Source organism: Atta cephalotes (assembly GCF_000143395.1).
Source record: "Atta cephalotes unplaced genomic scaffold scaffold00093, whole genome shotgun sequence".
Lineage (NCBI taxonomy): Eukaryota > Metazoa > Arthropoda > Insecta > Hymenoptera > Formicidae > Atta > Atta cephalotes.
In genome coordinates, this window is record NW_012130157.1 from 329345 (window position 1) to 349199 (window position 19855).

The window sequence follows — 19855 nt, forward strand, 5'->3', positions numbered from 1 at the left end:
CATATATTATCGCATTTTTTTTTAATCTCTCCTCCGCTCCAATGCGATGTTGTCATCTTCTGAATCAACAGCAATTCTTTTCCTCCGCTCCAACAATATAATTGCAATATCATCATTCTCATCGACCTTATGGTCTACCTTCCTTTTTCGCTCCAACCGTCTGCGAATGCGGCTCGCCTCCTCCTACTCCATGTGTCGAGACGTCTTTATCAATCCAAGCACCATCCTCTCTTAACTATATGACGACGTTTGCAGTGCCGTGTCTGAAACAGAAGAATAAAAACATGAAATAATAGTTTAAATTAATAGAACACAATATCACATGAAACATATGCGAATCACTAGAGATCATACTTTCTAACGCTTCACATACTCTATCACATACACAATCTCATCATGCTTGCAAAGCTTCATATATTGATCAATTAATAATATGCCATATTAGTTAATATACTTTATTAACTCCTTCGCCTACAATATCGTGTGAGATTAGTAAGAAAATCGGGCTAAACATGAGTATCATGAGCCGTGGTACGTCGTTCAGGTCAAACATAAACATTGATTATAGCTATTGGAACTTAAATCATGAGACAAGGGATTAATTAATTAATTAAGAATTTATTAAGAATAAAATACTTACAATTGTCCCAACAACAATTGTCAGCCCCGATATTTACAGTAAGGCTGTCAGATATCTCAATGATAGAAGCTCTTTGCAATATCCTCAGCCGCTCAACTAGGACTTCAGTTTTTCGCGCTAATAAGCGCTTGCGGATATTCATTACATTTGCATAATCGATTAAATTATGGATATTAGCCATTTTTATCTCTTAATATGCGCACTGATTGACAAACTCGACAAGCAGACTGCGTGGGTGTGCGAGATTTTATCTAGTAAAAATGTTCATGGAACATGATACTATTCCGAAAAAAAAACAATGCCTCGATCAAAAGTTTACACCTCTGAAAACTATATGCGATCGAACAATCTCAAGAATAAACTTCAACATTTTTATCAGTTATAATTAGATCAATGCATTATATCAGCAGGTAAAAAATACAATACCCCAGTTAAAAGTTTATACTTCAGCCGAAAAATATATCACACGTTCGAACAATTCCATAATAATAAACTTCAGTATTTTATCAGTTACAATTAGATCATCAGTTATCAGATTATCATAATCAATATATCAGCGATAAAAAATACGATGCCTCGAATAAAACGGTATGTTTCAGCCAAAAGTATATAAGAAGACATCGCGTTCGAAAGATTCTACTTCACTTTTTGCCGCATGCAGAACTTCGCATTGAAGCGCAATTAAATGTATATCTATTGAATAGCTATCGGACTAATATTTAACAGCTATCAGACTATTCATTATCAGATATTTAACAGTTATAAATAGCTATCAGATTGATATTTAACAGCTATAATCAGTTATCAGACCGTTATCAGTTCATTTTCAACTCCATTTGCTACACATATATATATATACATATATATATATAATATTATATATATTTATTCATTTATATATATATATATATATATATATATATATATATTCATTTAAATAGTCCACTGGTCAGAATAACGGAAATAAAAACATATTAATGTGAGATAATATACATTTTATTTAAAAAAATCTTACAATTTTTCCTGGCGTCGCAACCACCAGTTAAATATTTTAAATACATTTTGCAAAGCACAATACTTCTTCTTTACATGTTTTCCACATTGTATAGTATTACATCCAGATTAGTTAAAGATTCGAAGAATTTATCTTCATAAACTGTATCCAAGGTCTCGATGCACATGCGTTCTCGCGTTCAGAAGCAAGTTCTACAATCACGTTCGTGAACGCACATGTTCTCACGTCTTTCGATTTACACGATAGCATCTTCAAATACAGCCGCCGATTAGGCGCCTTGTTGTATGGGACTATTCTGTCCTCCCATCGCAATCCATGATGATAAGCACTCAACCAGGAAGTGCAAGACCTGTCAGATTTTGTCAAAAATTTCCACGAAACGTAAAAATGTAATATGTAAAAACGGTCCCCTATTTCAGCACCGCTACTTCTTTGACGGTAAATTTCATAACGACGAATTCTTACAGATTCACAAATGATATGACCATGACGAGCAGTTCTTCAAGATTGTGCTTCACCCCAGTTTTTTCTCCTTTCTAAATATTTGCTGATCTTGTAATTTATATAAGCTTGAGCACTACGTTGAACAACAGACAGTACTCGATTACATAATTGTGTACGATGAAACAATAGCTAGTAATATTGGCGGGCACATTCTCCTTGCAATCAAATTCTATGCGTACATCCACGGTTCTTGACGGATTCGTTTTATCATAAGCAATCAATGACCACAAAAGATCCTTTGATAAACGAGAGCACGTTAAACAGTGTTTCGAAGCAGTTGATTCTATAATGCTTTATGAAAATGTGCGTACATATCAAACAGGACGACGTATTTCTTTTTGCCAAAATCTATTTAAATCGTCATACGGATAAAATTCTGAATTTAGATATACTTTCATGTTACTCAAATTACAATTGTCGAATACCCTAATATCTTGTGACATGACATTCTTTCGACCGGTTTGCAGAGCAAAGATAACATATAACGGCTTCTCAAATCGAGTCACCGTTTTGAACCAATGAATGCTTGATCGTATATCTGTACAGAGGATACTCATACAGATTCCACGAGAGAAAACTCATGCTCAGATAACGAGCGCTTTCCAATGTTCACAGCATTGATAATTTATTAATTGCGTTTAACACAACGTGAGGTATCCGCCACTTTGAATAATTCAACCTCAGCTCCGTCACAGAATTTCCGATCAAATAATTGTAATTGTTGCGCGTTCGTATCAAAATCATTCGTGGCGAGCATTGACAACTATGTGTTTGTAATCCTCGCAACAGCATGTTGAGCGGCACGCAAAAATTAAAGTATCCTTCCTCCATGTTGGATCTAGAGTTCCATCCTGCGTTCAGGGCAATCAAAGCTTTGTCGTATGATACATAATTCTTGATAGTACTAGTAATTCCAACGTTTGGATGTCCATACCGTTAAGTTCATATCGTATTTCTTCAAACATGAACACCACACAATTATTTCCAAGCATCATCGATATCTGATATCGTTTTTCTTTTTCGTCGTCAATCTTTCTTCGATGTAAAGAAAACTGTCGCATGGCAACGTGTATAAATCCTGCTGATATATGGTATCTGTATCTCATCGCTATGATCAAACGTTGTGTTGACGTATGAATTGTATGTATGAGACTCAATCTTAATGATACGATCGTCAAAGATTGATTCACCGATAATATTCAGGATATCAGCTATTTCATATGATGAAACTGAATCGAAGATTGCCGAAACTGTGAAAGTACATGACGCGATTCCCTCTTTTCGCATACGCAGTCCAATGCATATCGGGTCCCTCATTGTCCAAATTTATGATACCGCTTTCGTTTGACATCCTTCGACTGGTAGTACGCATACCATAAAGATGCCTCTAAAATACGGAAAAATGCGCATACAATTTACAAGTTATTATACATCGGTAGTTACTCCCTTCAGCATTTTTAACGTTTCATTGACATTTTTTTTCTACGCGCATTGTTCGCACTTGTAGGGAGCGAGATAAACGCCGCGTCTTCCATGACGCGATTATGACGTTGCAATTCTTCCAGCTGACGCTACGCCGTTTTGTTATTTTGTTTACTGCCTTGGCGATTCCCATAGCGCCGCCAATCAATGACCCAAGAATACCGAGTAGCGGCAAGACGCCACCACGGTTCATTGTGGAAATATCCTCATGCTCTTCTTCTTCTTTGTCGATTTCAAACCAATCTTCGTTTTAGCCTTCATAACTGCCCAAATTGTCTCAGTTGCAATTCTCTCTGTGAGTCGAATCATTCGCGGTAATGCGTTTCCGCGCCTTCTTGATGAGTATATTGTCAGCCACGTGTCATTCAGCGAGATCGTTTCTGTGCGAATATGCTATGTTGTGCTCACGACATGCAGCATCCAATGAACTAATTCCTTGATCACCTCTAGCCAATCGCTTCTCCAATCGCGTTCTCGGACCGCAAAACTAATATCCGAGTATATGTAAATGTATGTTCGAAAGAAAGTGCGTTTATTGCACGATTTAACAAATCTCTCGACGACATTCGCTGTAATTTCTTTTTATTCTTTATTAAAGGCGCCGGATCGTCGATATACGTTTGATGACGGCAAACTGTAATGCTTCAGGCATCAACAGTTTCGTCTTCAATCTTTATCTTTCAATCTGCTTGTATATGTCCAGGTAATCTGTCCCACAACAGATCTATGCAATTTTCAAACTTTCGCATTAGTACAATTTTCGCTATGTAATCCAGCTCTTTTGAAGTTAAACTGTGCAGATCATCCGACACGACGAAGAACATTTTGATTACTGATCGATTTCGTTCCACGCGGCTCTATATTAGGTTCGCTCGCGACATCGTTTTCAGTTTTTTGTGGAAAGAGAATATATGCGGTTTGTGACCAGATCGGTATTGTAAAATATACTTATTATAAAAAATACAAATATGTATTATACATACAATATTATGAATATCGTATACCAAGTATACCAAATATAAAACCAGAATTTTTTTATAGAAAATACACGTTTACTGCATGAAAATGATAAAAAATATTTTATTCGAAGTATTGCCCATCGATAGCTATATATTTTTTCCACCTGTTTAACAATTTGTGGATGCCAAAAAAATTGTTGTTCTTTTGAGTCAAATCAGTCATCTAGCCATTTTCGTACACCTTCGTAAAAAGTAAAGCGCTGCTGAGCAAGTGCGTGTCCCATCGATGCAAATAAGTGATAATCGGACGGAGCCAAGGGCTGGTGAGTAACCCGCATGCGAAAGTATTTCCCAACCAAATGCCTCAATCGTTTCCTTGACCAATTTTGCTGTGTGTGATGGCTTCATTATCATGAAGCAAAATCACTTTGTGTCTTTTTTGATATTCCGATCGTTTTTCACAAAAAGCTTGATTCAAATTGATCATTTGTTGTCGATAGCGTTCAGTATTAACGATTTCGTCAGGTTTTAGCAGCTCATAATAGATCACACCTTTCTGATCCCACCAAACACAGAGCATTATCTTCCGTTCATAGCGATTTGGCCTTGCAGTCGATGTCGATGGTTAACCTGGAATTACCCATGATTTTTTACGCTTAAGATTCTCAAAATATATCATTTTTCTTCGCCAGTCACAATCAATTCGATGGAGAAATGACTTTCTTTTGTATCTGGCGAGCAGCATTTCGCAAGTGATTTTTCGATTTTCCTACTGTCTTTCATTCATGTGGAACTGTCTTTCATTCATTTTCTCATCTTCTGGATCTTTCCCATGGATTTCAAACAACATATGGAGACGGCTTCTCGTGTCACATTCAATTGATCCAAGAGTTGTTGTTGAATTTGAGCGTCATCCTCATCCAACAATGCTTGCAATTCGCTGTCTTCAAACTTTTTCGATGGTTTTCCACGTTCTTCGTTTCTCACATCAAAATCGCCACTTTTGAATTTTTTAAACCACTCAAAGCACTTTACCAAGAGCATGCTCACCGTAAGCTTCGACAAGCATTCGATGCGATTCTGCAGCAGTTTTCTTCAAATGATAACAGAAAATCAATGCTGTCCGCAAATCGTAGTTTCCAGGCACAAAATTCGACATGTTCAACGCTTTTACAAATTATACTGTTGTATGAAACTTGTATTGTTGTGAATTGAAAATCTTTGTCAGATGTCAGAACAAGGAAATGGCGTCAATGGTGCCGTCTGACGGCAACTACATTGACTACAGCTATGGCCATATTGGTAAATTCCGGTTTCATATTTACATATCTGATACATATTATATTTACATTTTATGCATGCTCTACGTGTGTTATACATACTATACGTGTTATACGTAGCATACATGTTATACATATTATACATATTATACATGTTACATACATATTAAACATACTATACAATACAAAAGTGTTTTATTTATATCGTAATATCCTCCAACAGTGTCGGTTAAACCTAAACAATATACCATTTATCGTGCGGACATAGAGCGATTTTTGTTTCCGATATGATGTATATCTCGTGCAATTTCGGTTTTATGCACGATTGCCTACGCATCATTTCTTCAAGCGTGTAATCTTCGAACATTATAGACTTCATTACTCTTTACACCCTTTGCCTTCTTCGACACGCAAGGCATATATCGTTTTCATTCTAAGCCCTACGGCGATATATGCCAAATTCGGTCATGATCGCATCGTTATTCTCGTTATTCTCTTTTAAGACCAGGAACTATTTTATTTACGAGCGGAATACCATTTTATTTAAGCATTGTCGCTCGAGTAATCGCTTGTGTCAAATCTACTTATATCACCTTTCATAATATTATACACATCGTCACATTCTACATGATATATGAAGCTATCTATGTCAGTGTACATAATTTTGCATTTTTCGCGAAACAACGATGCCTTGTATTCGTGGTGAAATTAGTATAAACAATTTAATAGAAGCTATTAATATTTTTTTAAAATAAGGGTTACATTTTATTTTTTCAAGTATTCATAACAGAATTAAATTTCATATTAAAAATATATCGAATGACAAAAATGTCAATATTAATAAGTTTTTACCATTCTATTTGTCAATATTTCAGAGAAATTTAAACCGATAGGCAATATGTTAAATTGCAAATTAGTTTTTACAATTCCTAATATACTAAAAAAAAAAATTTCATAAAAAGAGGAAAAGATAAATTAGAACATGAAAACAATCAAAATGTGGTATACAAGATTTTATGCGACGATTGTGAGGCTAGTTATGTTGGCCAAACAAAAAACAGTTGAAAACAAGAGTGAGCATATTACAGATATTAATAAAATATTTAAGTTCCCGACGAAATTATTTCTAACCATCGCTTGGAGTTTAATCATGATTTTAAATGGAACAATGTTGAGATAATGAATATAGAACCGGCTTACAACAAAAGATTAATATCTGAAATGATGTATATTAAAAAGCAGAAACGTGGCATTAATAAGAATGAACTTACTGTCAAAAATGCATTCCAATATGATACATAATTTTTCTTCTTAATAATTTTCTTTCTCTTGTCTTCTTTCTCTGCTTCTATTGTAACCATGTTTTCCTTCTTGGCATTTTTGCATTATGGCGAGATGGAGATAAGTTATCTTCATTTTATTCTAATTTCACGATATTTTTTACATAAAAGGATAGAATACGATTGTAATATTGATCATCAAACGAATATTTTTCTCTTTATCAACTAATATATCACAATTTGTATAACACAAGGTACAATTTAGACTACAATAGAATTAAATGTAATTATAATTGCGCTGAAAATCTTTTGTTCTATTTTTTCTTGTATTTTTAGAAAAAACAATTTGTTAAATAATTTGACTGGATTAACAACACAAATACTAATTTTTTAAGCAGTTAACAAGAAACGAACTAATGTAATTTATTTGATTGTTTTTAAGATTTTTGTTGAATGTTGCACATCAAGGCAATTATTGAAATAATACATGCTTTGATAAGAATTTTTTGAACAATCATCGCTTATGATAATAGTGCAATTTGTATCAATTATTTGATGCATGAACGAAACAATTAGTATGCAAATTATATTATTTATATTAATATTATATTTATATTAATATTATTTATATTAATATTTATATTTATATTAAATTTATATTATTATATTAAAAAACATTTTTTAAGGAGCTTCTCGGCTTATATCACTATCTTAAATAACACTCCGTCAGAGAAAACATTTAGTACATAACTAATTTGATTTAGCTTTTCTTTCTTACATAGTAGAGTAATTTAGAACAATATTGATAATTATATACATTGCTTTTATAGATAATATAAATGTTATTTTTTTCAAGAAAGACAAACAAAAGAAGAGGAATCGATAGAAAATAAAGAAAGTAAGGAAATTTTTTCAATATGAATTTAACTCCTATTTGTTATGAGTACGCTATCTCTATTTTTTCTTATATTTTCTTATATCTAATCTAATGATTTATATTACAGATTTCAGATAGTCTCATGAGACAATAATGCTCTTATTTGAAGAATATAGACAATGAGAATCTTCCACGTCTTCAGGTAAAATCATTGTAAGAAAGCATAGAATGAAATTGCGACTAAGGGATATAATGTCTCTGGTAGACAATGCATGACGAGAATAAATATAATGAAACGTACATATAAGACAATTAAAGATCATAACGCAAAATCCGGTATAACACAATAATATACGGAAATATTATGAGACAGTAAACTTTAATTGACATAACATAATGTAACTTTTTCCCTCTTACACTCTCACAATTAGTATTATACAATATTAATTACTTAGATTAAGGAAACCTTCTTAAAGAGAAACCTTATATGGCAACTATTTCGTCAATACTGGATGTGTAATAATGTGATTAAAGGAAAGATCAATATTTCCAAGCAATAGCAGTTATAATTCTATTTGTTCATCCAATATAATTTCTCGTAAATAACTGTCATTACTAGTTGAATTAGACACTGAGATATAAAAAATATTTCTACTTTTAGGTAAACGTAAAGCTACTGACTATCTACTAATTATCGAAATATTAGAAGAAAAACGAAAAACTAGAGAAAGTAAAGAGAAGAGATATAAAGAAAAGTTAGAAATGAGAACAAAACTGTTATACAGACTGGATAAACTTATTGAAAAGATATAGAAAGACACACTGATTGAGCTCAGCGTTATATAATTAATTTTCACATTCAATTGTCTTGACTGTTTTTCTTTTTGTCTTTTTTGCGATATTCGCTTTTAAAATCTCAACATGAAGGAAAATACTTATTTTTCAAATCAGATAATTTGACGGCAGTTTAGACCGATCTGTTTTATTTTGTTCTACTGTTAGATGAGAAGCTATTGTTTATATCCCGTTCTTTCGGTATGGTATATACATATGCTTTACGTACCAAAGATTATTTATAGATAGATATAACTATTTTATTATTATTCAGAAAATTGAAATGTTTCAGTTTAATTTATTTGAATCTGCATTTGAATTTGCAAACACCTAGTTGTAGTGCAGAATGCAATATTAATTTTAAAATGTTTGCGTCAAATAACATAATTAAATAGTATTATAAGTATCGTAAAGGAGAATAAGTATATTGTAAGAATTTGTGTTTGAAAATGTACTTTATTGAAGACAGAGTGTATAAAATGTTAATAAACGCAAATTATATTTACACATGGTGGATGCTAAAAAAATATTAACATAAGCAAAACGAAAAGATTTTTTTTGATGTAAAGAAATTTCAGCAAGAGTTCAATAATAAAGAAAATCGATCTCTGACACAAAGTGACAAAGTTTTATATAAAAGAATATTTATCGTAATAAATTCCTTCTTTAAATTTAGAATATAATTTTTTATATCTATATTATACTTAATTATCTAGTGTAATTATATAGTGTATTAAAAATTAAATATCTAAAAATTAATTATCATAACCAATTTATTGCGCATATTGATAAATATTAACTGTTTATCATTCTTAGAAAATTGATAGAAATAAGCATTATATATGGTATTTCTCATTCGTAATCTTTCAGCTATCAAATCTCGTTTTGCAATATCTGCTTGAGCAGCATCTCGTACATTTCCGTTGATCATATGGTCATATGATCTATCTCCTGTATGTTCTCATTCATTTCTAAATCGAGATCATCAAATCACAAGTTGTATAGTATGCAAGAATATCGGAATCAAATTTATTCTAGTCATCGCAAGTTTGTAAGAAAATTTCGGAAACATTATTTTAATAGTGCGAACGCTCTTTCAATAAATATTTTTGCAGAAGAGTGAAGGAAATTATAATTTCTTTATAAGCTTGATCCCCAACTAAATGGCACTCGTCTGGAAATTTTGATACATCTCCAAGATAAGATTGTACTTCAGATGGACGAAATTCGTTGATCATGTACAGATTCTATATGTCCAACAAAACAATGAATAAATTGACATATATGATCACATATAACCTTCAAAAGAAGACAATACAGATTAAATGAAATTGCACAGAGAGCATTAACATTAGAATGCCTGATAAAAGTATTTCAATTTCTTTAGTCTTCTTCTATATTATATTGGGAGTACAAATAAGTTTCCGCCGTTTTTATCAAAAATTAAACATTGTAAAAAACGGTACATAATCAAAGTAATGGCCATTGCTAGCTACTACTTTTTTCCATCTTTCTGGTAGCATGTAGCACCGCGAAAAATGCTTCGTCTTTTGAGGCTATCCAATCATCGATACAATTTTTGGTATCTTCATATGATGTGAAGTGCTGCTCAGACAGGCCATGCGTCGATCGGAACAAATGGTAGTCGGAAGTAGCAATGTCTGGAGAATATGGCGGGTGGGGTAGAACTTCCCATTTGAGTGTTTCTAAGTAGGTTTTGACCGGCGCCGCAACATGTGCTTAAGCATTATCATGCAGGAGAATAATTTTGTCATGCCTGGAGTAGTAGTGGGCGCGTTTTTCCTTGAGTGCTCGGCTCAATCTCATCAATTGTGTTCGGTAGAGAGCCCCAGTAATGGTCTCGTTCGGTTTGAGCAACTCATAATACACAACTCCAAGCTGATCCCGTCAAATACAGAACATGAGTTTTTTTCCATGAATATTCGGTTTAACTGTTGATGTTAAAGCATGGCCAGGTAGTCTCCATGATTTCCTCTTCTTGGGTTATCGTAGTGGATCCATTTTTCATCATCAGTGACTATACAATGCAAAAAATCCTTTCGTTTATGCCTGACAAGCAGCATTTCACATGTGAAAAATCGGTGTTCAACGTTTCTCGGCTTCAGTTTATATGGAAAATTCCCTTGCTTTTGAATCATTCCCAATGATTTCAAACAATATGAAATTGTTTGTTTAGTCACTCTTAATGTAAGTGCAAGTTCTTTTTGCGTTTAGCACGAATCTTCATCCAATAATGTTTCCAATTCCGCGTTTTGGTACACTTTCGACCTTCCGCTACGTTCTTTGTCTTCTATGTCAAATTCACCGTTCTAAACTTTTGAAACCAGTCACGACAACTTCTCTCACTTAAGGCAGCATCACCATATACTTCTACAAGCAATCTATGAGCCTCAGCTGCAGATTTCTTCAAATTAAAGAAGTAAATCAAAAGTTCCCACAAATGACGCTTATTCGGCTCAAAACTCAACATTTTTGTACAAAAAAAATATATGATGCTAATATAAAATCGCTAATATTTCAAGGTTATAGTGTTGCCGGATATCCAATCTTACGATATGTCGTTTTACATCAAACAATTTTAATTATAGTTTATTAGTGGCGCCGTCTTTTGCAAACGGCGGAAACTTATTTGTACTCCCATAGTATATCTATTTTTCTGCTGCTAAGAAAAACAATGTTTTGTAAAACTGTGAAACAAGAAGACTGTAAAAAATTTAAATAATTCCATCAAATATTTCATTGTTAGAATATAAAGATATTATTTGAAGCTGAATTGAGTAGTGACCTTTGCGATTAACGTTTCTGTTTGGGAGCTGGAATATTAATATGAGTACCATCAATAGCATCGATGACTTTTGGGAATCCACTGGCAGCTTCAAATCCTACCCATACTTGCTGAACTCATTCATTTTTAGGCCACTTTATTAATTGACGCCAGTTTATTAATTGCACTTATAACACGTCTTGTAACATATAATGCGATACTTGCACCGACATTAAATCAATCAGAAATCGATCTGAGCATTATGAAATGAGAATATATAAATTGTTTTCTAGTTAATGACATAAATCAACAAAAACATCATTCTGTTTTTGTTGTCTACTTGTCAAACAAAGATAGATTGATGCTTGTGTCGATTGATAGTATTGTCTGCATAAAGCGGCAAGATCTACAACGAGATTTTAAGGTGTAAAAGTTAAGCTTAAACCTTAAGTTGCAAGAAGATTGACCAATTACAATCGAATGTGAGGAAAACAACAATTGGTCAATTTTTTATGCTTAAAGCTTAAAATTGAAACTTTTACGCCTTAAAATGTCATTGTAGACGTCGCTTTATGCAGACAATACTATCAATCGACACAAGCATCAATCAGAGCTGGGATTTAGTTGCACATTTCGACTAATTTTTAGCTCAGTTCCTCCCCCTTACTTTATCATGCCGATTTAGGCTGCGCGTGAGTTGATGAAGTAAGGGGCAAGAATCAAAAATCGGCTAATTATACAACTATTATGCAACTAAATCCCAGCTCTGATCAAAGATATAAGCGGCGCGTCACTTTAAATAGAAGTCTGTTTAGTGCTTATTTGTGCCTTAAAGAATCCGGGGTAGCAAATCTCCATAATGCTAATAAAAATTGCTTTTTTGGAGAAATTGTAGGTGTTCTTCCTACTTTTCTTTGTAGTTCAGGCTCAATAATAGATAAAATATACTCGAATGTTTTAGGAAGCATTCTAAATGATACTTTTTATTATAGTTAGATATTCTATTTTCTATTCAAATCAAGTGAATTATTTTTCATAATAATTTTAACACAAATATTTTTAGAAAGATATTATTTATATAAATATACCTAAAATGAGCCTTAAAATCTTGACCTGTCAACGCACGATTATTTCAACATAATTATGTATTATCTGCATTTTTCTTTTTTTATTAAATATATTAATATTATCTAATACTTCATTAATATCGCTTTCAGTTGATGACATATCTTCCAAATATTCTCGTATCTCTAATGCTAATATTATTACTAAATCTGTTCTTGCCTACAGCTCTATTACAAATTGAAGCATAAAATCAGTATCAAAACTCTCTTAGGTTTTTGTTTTTCTTTTTAGTGTTTCATTATTTAGTGTTACAAATTATTCATAGAGTTGTAGTCAACAAAATAATCATGACGATGACAATTTCATATGAGGGTCCAGGATTATTAATCCAGCTTTTAATATTTTTATCCTTGAAAAGTTAAAAATGATACTTACATAAGCAAGAATTACTTCATTCCGGCCTAGTAGCAAGCCAATTGTAGAGATTGAAATTGAGATTGGTTGATGATGATAATGATAACAATGATGATGATAGTTAGAGGTTTCACTTTTGCTCTACTACAATACAATCTTCTAGATTAATGTCCCCAGAGTTACGTTCTCTCGCGGTTATGAGAGTCGGGACTCTCCGCACCAATTTCGTCCAATATAGGTACTTCGTTACAATTCGTTAATTCTCAATTGTCCCAGATCGACGATTATAATCTTAATCGACCGTACCAGTGTTTATAGGAAATTTCGGAGGTTAATTTCCAATCTTATTGGCGATTTTGTTCAACTAGAAGCGAAGATCAACTAAATAAAATTGAAATACTTGATATGTATAACGAAATAGTCGTCTTTAAACGAATCGGTATCTGTTGGTTACGAGTGATTATGCTTTACATTTCGCAAATATAATATATCGAGTTGGCTCATGTTATCCATGTGCTACACATTTTTCGACAGTAAAAGAGAAACGACATCACATCCGAATTTGAATTATACGTTATTTTAACGGAATCATCAAAAAGATTTTTAATATAAATAAATATAACTGAGTTATTTTATGTTTAAGTACAACATATAGTGATTATGGAAGCTTTCCCAATCCTCCATTATTAAATGCTATTAACGCTATGCTAGGATCGTTCATGGAGCTTGCTAACGCTATCGCGCTATTGACTTCACGAACAGCGTTAATAGCATTTGTGTTCATAGCGCGAATAATATCTCCCCGAATGCATCTAGAGTATATCCATAACTCATAGACATAGAGCGAGTTCAAGTTGGCAAAGAAGTTAGATTCGCTTGCCGAACAATTAAACAATGATTGGTTGGATCTATAGATAAGAATCGTGCTCATTTGCTCGGTAAGCATGCCTTTTATCGATTTGAGCCGTTTTAGCCGTTTTATCGATTTGAACACGCCCAGACATAAGATGGTAGACATAAGATTTGTGCAACTGCAGAGGGAACTTGTAATCTCAGTATTGTCAATTGCTCAAGGGGGCGTTCCAAAACATATCAACGTTAACCAAAATTCTATAGTTTACGTAACGTAAAATATAGATTTTAATTATTCAAGTTTTAATTATTCAAGATTTTAATTATTAAAGTTTTGGAACGCAAACCGATAATTTCTTCTCGCTGAATACTGATTCGTAGTTTGTACTAGTAAAAAACCTTCAATTTTCAAAAACCTTCCTTCAACTTTCCATAGGTTAAAAAAAACTTTCAAAATGAAAACTTTTCAATGGAACAATACTGGTATCAGCCAACACAGATTAGATTTTATCTCACATATCATTGTTAACATTATTATATGTAAGTTTTTTGTAAGTTTCAATCGATTTGATTTATGTTTTAATGACTTATTCGACTTTATTAAATTACAGATAATCCGAAATATTAGATTTAAGTATTTTGTTAGATATGACAGATAGTATTATTATCATTTTATAAATATATGTTAACGATATTTCAATTTGCTTCGTGTCGCATCTTTTATATTAAATTTATATGTCATCGATTTTATTTTTATTTTTACACTGAGGAAGACTCCAAAAGGGTTGAAACATTTGTTAAACGTTTGTTAATTTTTCTTAAGAATAAAGATTTCACACACTAACCTGTGTTTGCTCATATTGGCTGATTTACATCTATTCTTGGATTTATTCGTTGGAGTCTATACTATAAGATTGATAGTTATTTTCAGTCTATATATAAATTATTTAATCTTTTTTTTAAAGTAATTTCTTTACAAATTTTATAATTAGGTGACAGATACTCAATGACAGATAAAGTTAATAAAACCAGGATATGAAATGATGGAAGTTGTGTCATAGCAATCATTTTCGTTAAATATTGATCAATAATTTCCGATCTTTCGACACTGCATGAACATCCATTCTTAGAAATGTTCGTAAGGCGTTGATGACGCTTCCTACGATTTTGCGTCGTTGACTGTGTTGTTGAGAATTCTTCATTTGATAATATAGATGAACATAGAATGGCTGAAGATGATGGCAGTATTGAAGAATTGGATAGACAAGAGATTACGAGATTTCCCTCTGATTGTCATCTGCCATCATCAGAATTATCTATATTCTCTTCATCCGTATCTTTCATCATGAGATAGTCTAAAAATGAGAAGAATTGTTAGGAAAAGTTGTAGCGAAATTTAATATAAAATATACAAATACAAGAGTGAACGAAAATTCAAAAGTGACAAGATCAATCGTACACGGAAAGAACAATTTTGCTGAAGCATAAAAGTAATGAAAATAATTTTATTGGATCATCATAATTGTTTTTTGATTTATTTTATACACGCACGCACGCATCCACGCACACACACGCACACATCCACGCGCACACACACACACACACACACATACACACACACTGCGCGCACCACGGTAATTAAAAGAATAAATGGCGCGTGTAGCGCGTGCTTTTTAAAATATTAACTATAAGAAATGACAAAAAAAAATAAAATCAATTTTTAATTTGAATAAAAAACGTTAAAATATTCTACAAAACGGTTTTCACAGATGGATGTGTTAAATATATGTGTAAATGTATTCCCGTTAAAATATATAATATCTAGCCCTGACTTAAAACATATTCGGAAAAATATTTTTAATGGACGAATATATTAATTAAACATATAAACATTTATTTATAAATAAATGTTTTTCTGAAAGCAAATATAAATGTTTCACGTTTACTTCGAAAAACAGAATAATATCAGAATTCTAGTTGCAAATAACAAAGCTCCAATTTTTTGCAAATCCACAATTGCTATACATCAATGCTATTTTTTAATGTCAATCGCTGTGTACAATTGAAATAAATAAAATATGTATTTTATAATTAGAAATATTTGCACTTTATTTTTACACTCAAATCAGTATACAACGGCTTTAATATCCAGCAGTATGCATTAGCATTCAATCTAATTCCTATTAAAAATATAAGCCATATAACTGAAATAAAATTTATTTATGACCGATTGTTCTATCTTTCAATAAATTTCAACTTACTTGACAGATTATTATCTATGCAGTAAATTTTATTGAATAATTTATCAGTAACTTGTACGTAAACGTTCCACGATTATTTATTTATCTTATTGATAGTTATTTAATAATTAGAATGATATATCGCAATAATTACTTCCGGAAACGTTTACCATATGAGCAGCTTCAAATAGGTATTGTATTCTCGTTTACACTATATATGTACTTGCATATACCATATTGTAATCTTTTTAGAATTGCGAATTGTTTTTCCGAAGTGTAAACACAATTAAAACTACGCAATCGCGAATTAAATTAAATAACAAGCAATTTAATAATTTTGATGCTATCATCAACATCATATTATGAAGTTAATATGTTGAAGCTGTTAATAAATTTATTGTGAAAAATATTATCTTATTGGGACTTGTACCCGGATCTCTTGCATTCCATACGAGCATCCTAAGCCATTAGATCACCGAAGCTTTAGTAATATTTTTCGCAATAATCGGTACAATAAACAATGTCTTTCTTTCAGACGACATTTGTAGCCGGAAAAATAATTCGGCAGTTCTAAAAAGACAATATGGTATATATGAAAAACATACCATATATAGTATATATATATAATAATATATATTAGTAATTCAAGATTAAATTATTTAAAGCAATAAAGACCGTAATAGGCATTTTTCTAATATTGATAATTTTTTAAATGTTAATAGTTAATAGTTAAGCATTTTTATAAAAACATTAATAATCAGTTATTAATGTAAATCTTAAATCTGCGAATAAATAATAAATAAAAATTAAAAACAAAATAAAATAAAATGAAATAAATAAATAAGGTTAAAATTAAAATTCGTATTTGTATAAATTGCAATCTAAATTCCAAAAGATAAACTAGCTAGATAAGACAGCTTTAAAAATCTTTTATAGGATTTTAGTAGAAGAAGCTAGCCAGGAAAGTGCAACAAATCCAGCTATAGAGATACATTGTATGGATACAAACGATATTGTACATGTTCGTAATATACATATTGAGATGTTACGAATTTTGTAAATGTATTAATATATTTATATATCTAAGTATTTTAATGAAATAAAATAATTAAAAGCGCATTCATTATCTAACAGATTATTCCTACAAGACTACTGAATGATAAATTTGATAATGCAGAATTTTTAATCATATCTTAAAGAAGAGAATAATAAAGAAATTAAAATATCTGATAATCAAAACACGAGAAACTAAGAGAAAAACAAGTAAATGCTAAGAGACTGGTGTTTCTATATTGTTCGGAACGCAATACATCAATGAATCTCGGGTGATAGTAAGAGGCGTTGCAAGGGCTGCTCAGGCTCACCGCAAATGTCGTATCGAATCCCGCGCAATGCACCGTCACGCTGCCCATGACGCCGATAGCCAATAAGCTAAAGACATAGGAGGCAGCTGAGCCCGAGCATTTCACGAATCACGAGCGGCGCCCACACGAGGGCAACTAACCAAAGCGCGCCAGATTTGTTCTGGATAAATTGAGCCTTTGCTTTAACGACAATTTAGACTCTACGACTCTGGATTCTTCGATTAGAGCTGTCACTTCTATTATAGACAAAGCTCGAACATTCGAGAAGGATCCAGAAGGGTATAAAAGGCGAGCGTAATTTCAGGCAAGGCAGTTCCGGATTGCTAGTGATATATCACCACGAAGGAAAGCATCCCTTGGATTAAATGCATATGAACCGTTGCTTGGAGTCATCTTCAATTACTGTATTACTTGTAAAATAAAGTGTTCAGTTTGAAAGAAAAATAGAATCAGTGAATCTGGTGTATATTGCATTATCTGAGAAGATCCTCCATCCCTATTTTGCCGAAATACGTATTGAGAAAAAAAACAACACCAGAACTAAATACTAATAAAAAATTAAGAAAAGTAGACCAGCAAATATGAAAATTTAAAACGAGATCCAGAAATGAAAGAAGAACTTCATCAATTAAGAATGTCGATGTTAAAGAAGGAACTGGAGATTAAAGAAAATTAATTAATTGCAGAATTAGAATTAAATATAGAACGGTTAAAATTTGCTAAAATTGAAAATGAAATGAGAGAAAAACTAAAAAAAAACGGAATTAAAAAAATTGAAGTGATAAATATGTATTATAACATTTTTTTATTAATATATATTACATAATGTTATAAACATTATAAATAGTTTATAATGTTTTATGTTAAGTTTTAATAAATATTAAATGTTAAATGTTAATAAATTCCTTTCATAATTAAATCATTTTCAATTAAATCTTAACCCAATTTTACATTTCAACGAATTAGATTATAAACAAAAATTATGTTAGAAAGAATTTTTCAAATTGTACATGCAAAAAAAATAATACCCTACAAAGTATGTGTCAATTAATAATCGCCGTTCATTTGCGTTATCATTATGAAATTGTACTTGTATTTTCAATTCTTCAATTACAGCTTCAATTTTACAATCTACTGGAGGATCAGGTTCTGCCACAGCTTATACAATATTATGTAATATTGCAGTAGCTACTATCGCAGCTTGTGCTTTAAAAGTTTAATTCTTAAACCAAATGCCAATGCAGCAAATCTTTGTTTTCATACTCCAAAAGTTCCTTCAATGCGATTTGTGTACGTATATGAGATTCATCATCATATATATAATTCATCATTATATAATCGTTTAGCTCGATTATGAGTTTCAAGCAACTGTATCAATAAAAAATTTGAGCAAGCATAATCATTGTCACCAAGTAACAGTGCATTTCTCATTTTGCCATTAATAAATCTTGCTCGGACTCTGTTAGCATTAAAGATAATAATATCGTGGATTGAACCAGGCCATCTACTAAAATACCTAAAAATTTTAAATTATTGTCACAAACATTCATATTGTACATTCATAGAAAATATTCCTTTCCTATTTCTATTAGATGTACAACTTTGCTTCCGCCGTTTTCCTATAGATGGCTTTAGCGGTAAGTGGTAGTCGAAATAAATAGATCATAGACATCATACAATAAACTTGGGCATCTGTTAACATAACTCCATAGAAACATTAGTCGATTTGTGTCTGCATCATAAAGTTATTCTCGATTGAAAATGTCAGTTTACGAGCCAAATTCTCGTCATTTGCGGGAGGTTTTAATTTTTTGCTTCAATATGAAGAAATCTGCAGCTGAGGCTCATCGAATGCTCTCAAATATTTATGGTGAGGCCGCTATTAGAGAGCTATTATTAGAGCTATTAAAGAACGCTATTAAAGAACGTATCGTGAATGGTTTCAACGCTTCAAGAACGATGATTTTGACGTCCAAGGTCATGCTCTGTATTTGGGACCAGTTCGGCGTAGTGTATTATGAATTGTTAAAACCTGAAACAATCACAGGCGATCGGTATCGAACGCAATTGATGCGTTTGAACTGAGCATTGAAAGACAAACGGCCGCAATACAACGAGAGACACGATAAAATGATTTTGCAGCATGACAATGCTCGACCCCATGTTGCGAAAGTGGTCAAGACATACTTGGAAACGTTGAAATGGGAAGTCCTACCCCATCCGCCGTATTCTCCAGACGTTGTTCCCTCTGACTATCACTTGTT

At 32.1% G+C, this 19855-nt stretch overlaps 1 pseudogene; it reads right to left on the reverse strand.

The window, feature by feature from the left end:
- Positions 1 to 4002: 4002 nt before the first annotated feature.
- Positions 4003 to 19855, reverse strand: part of LOC105624892 — a 48907-nt pseudogene continuing 33054 nt past the window's right edge.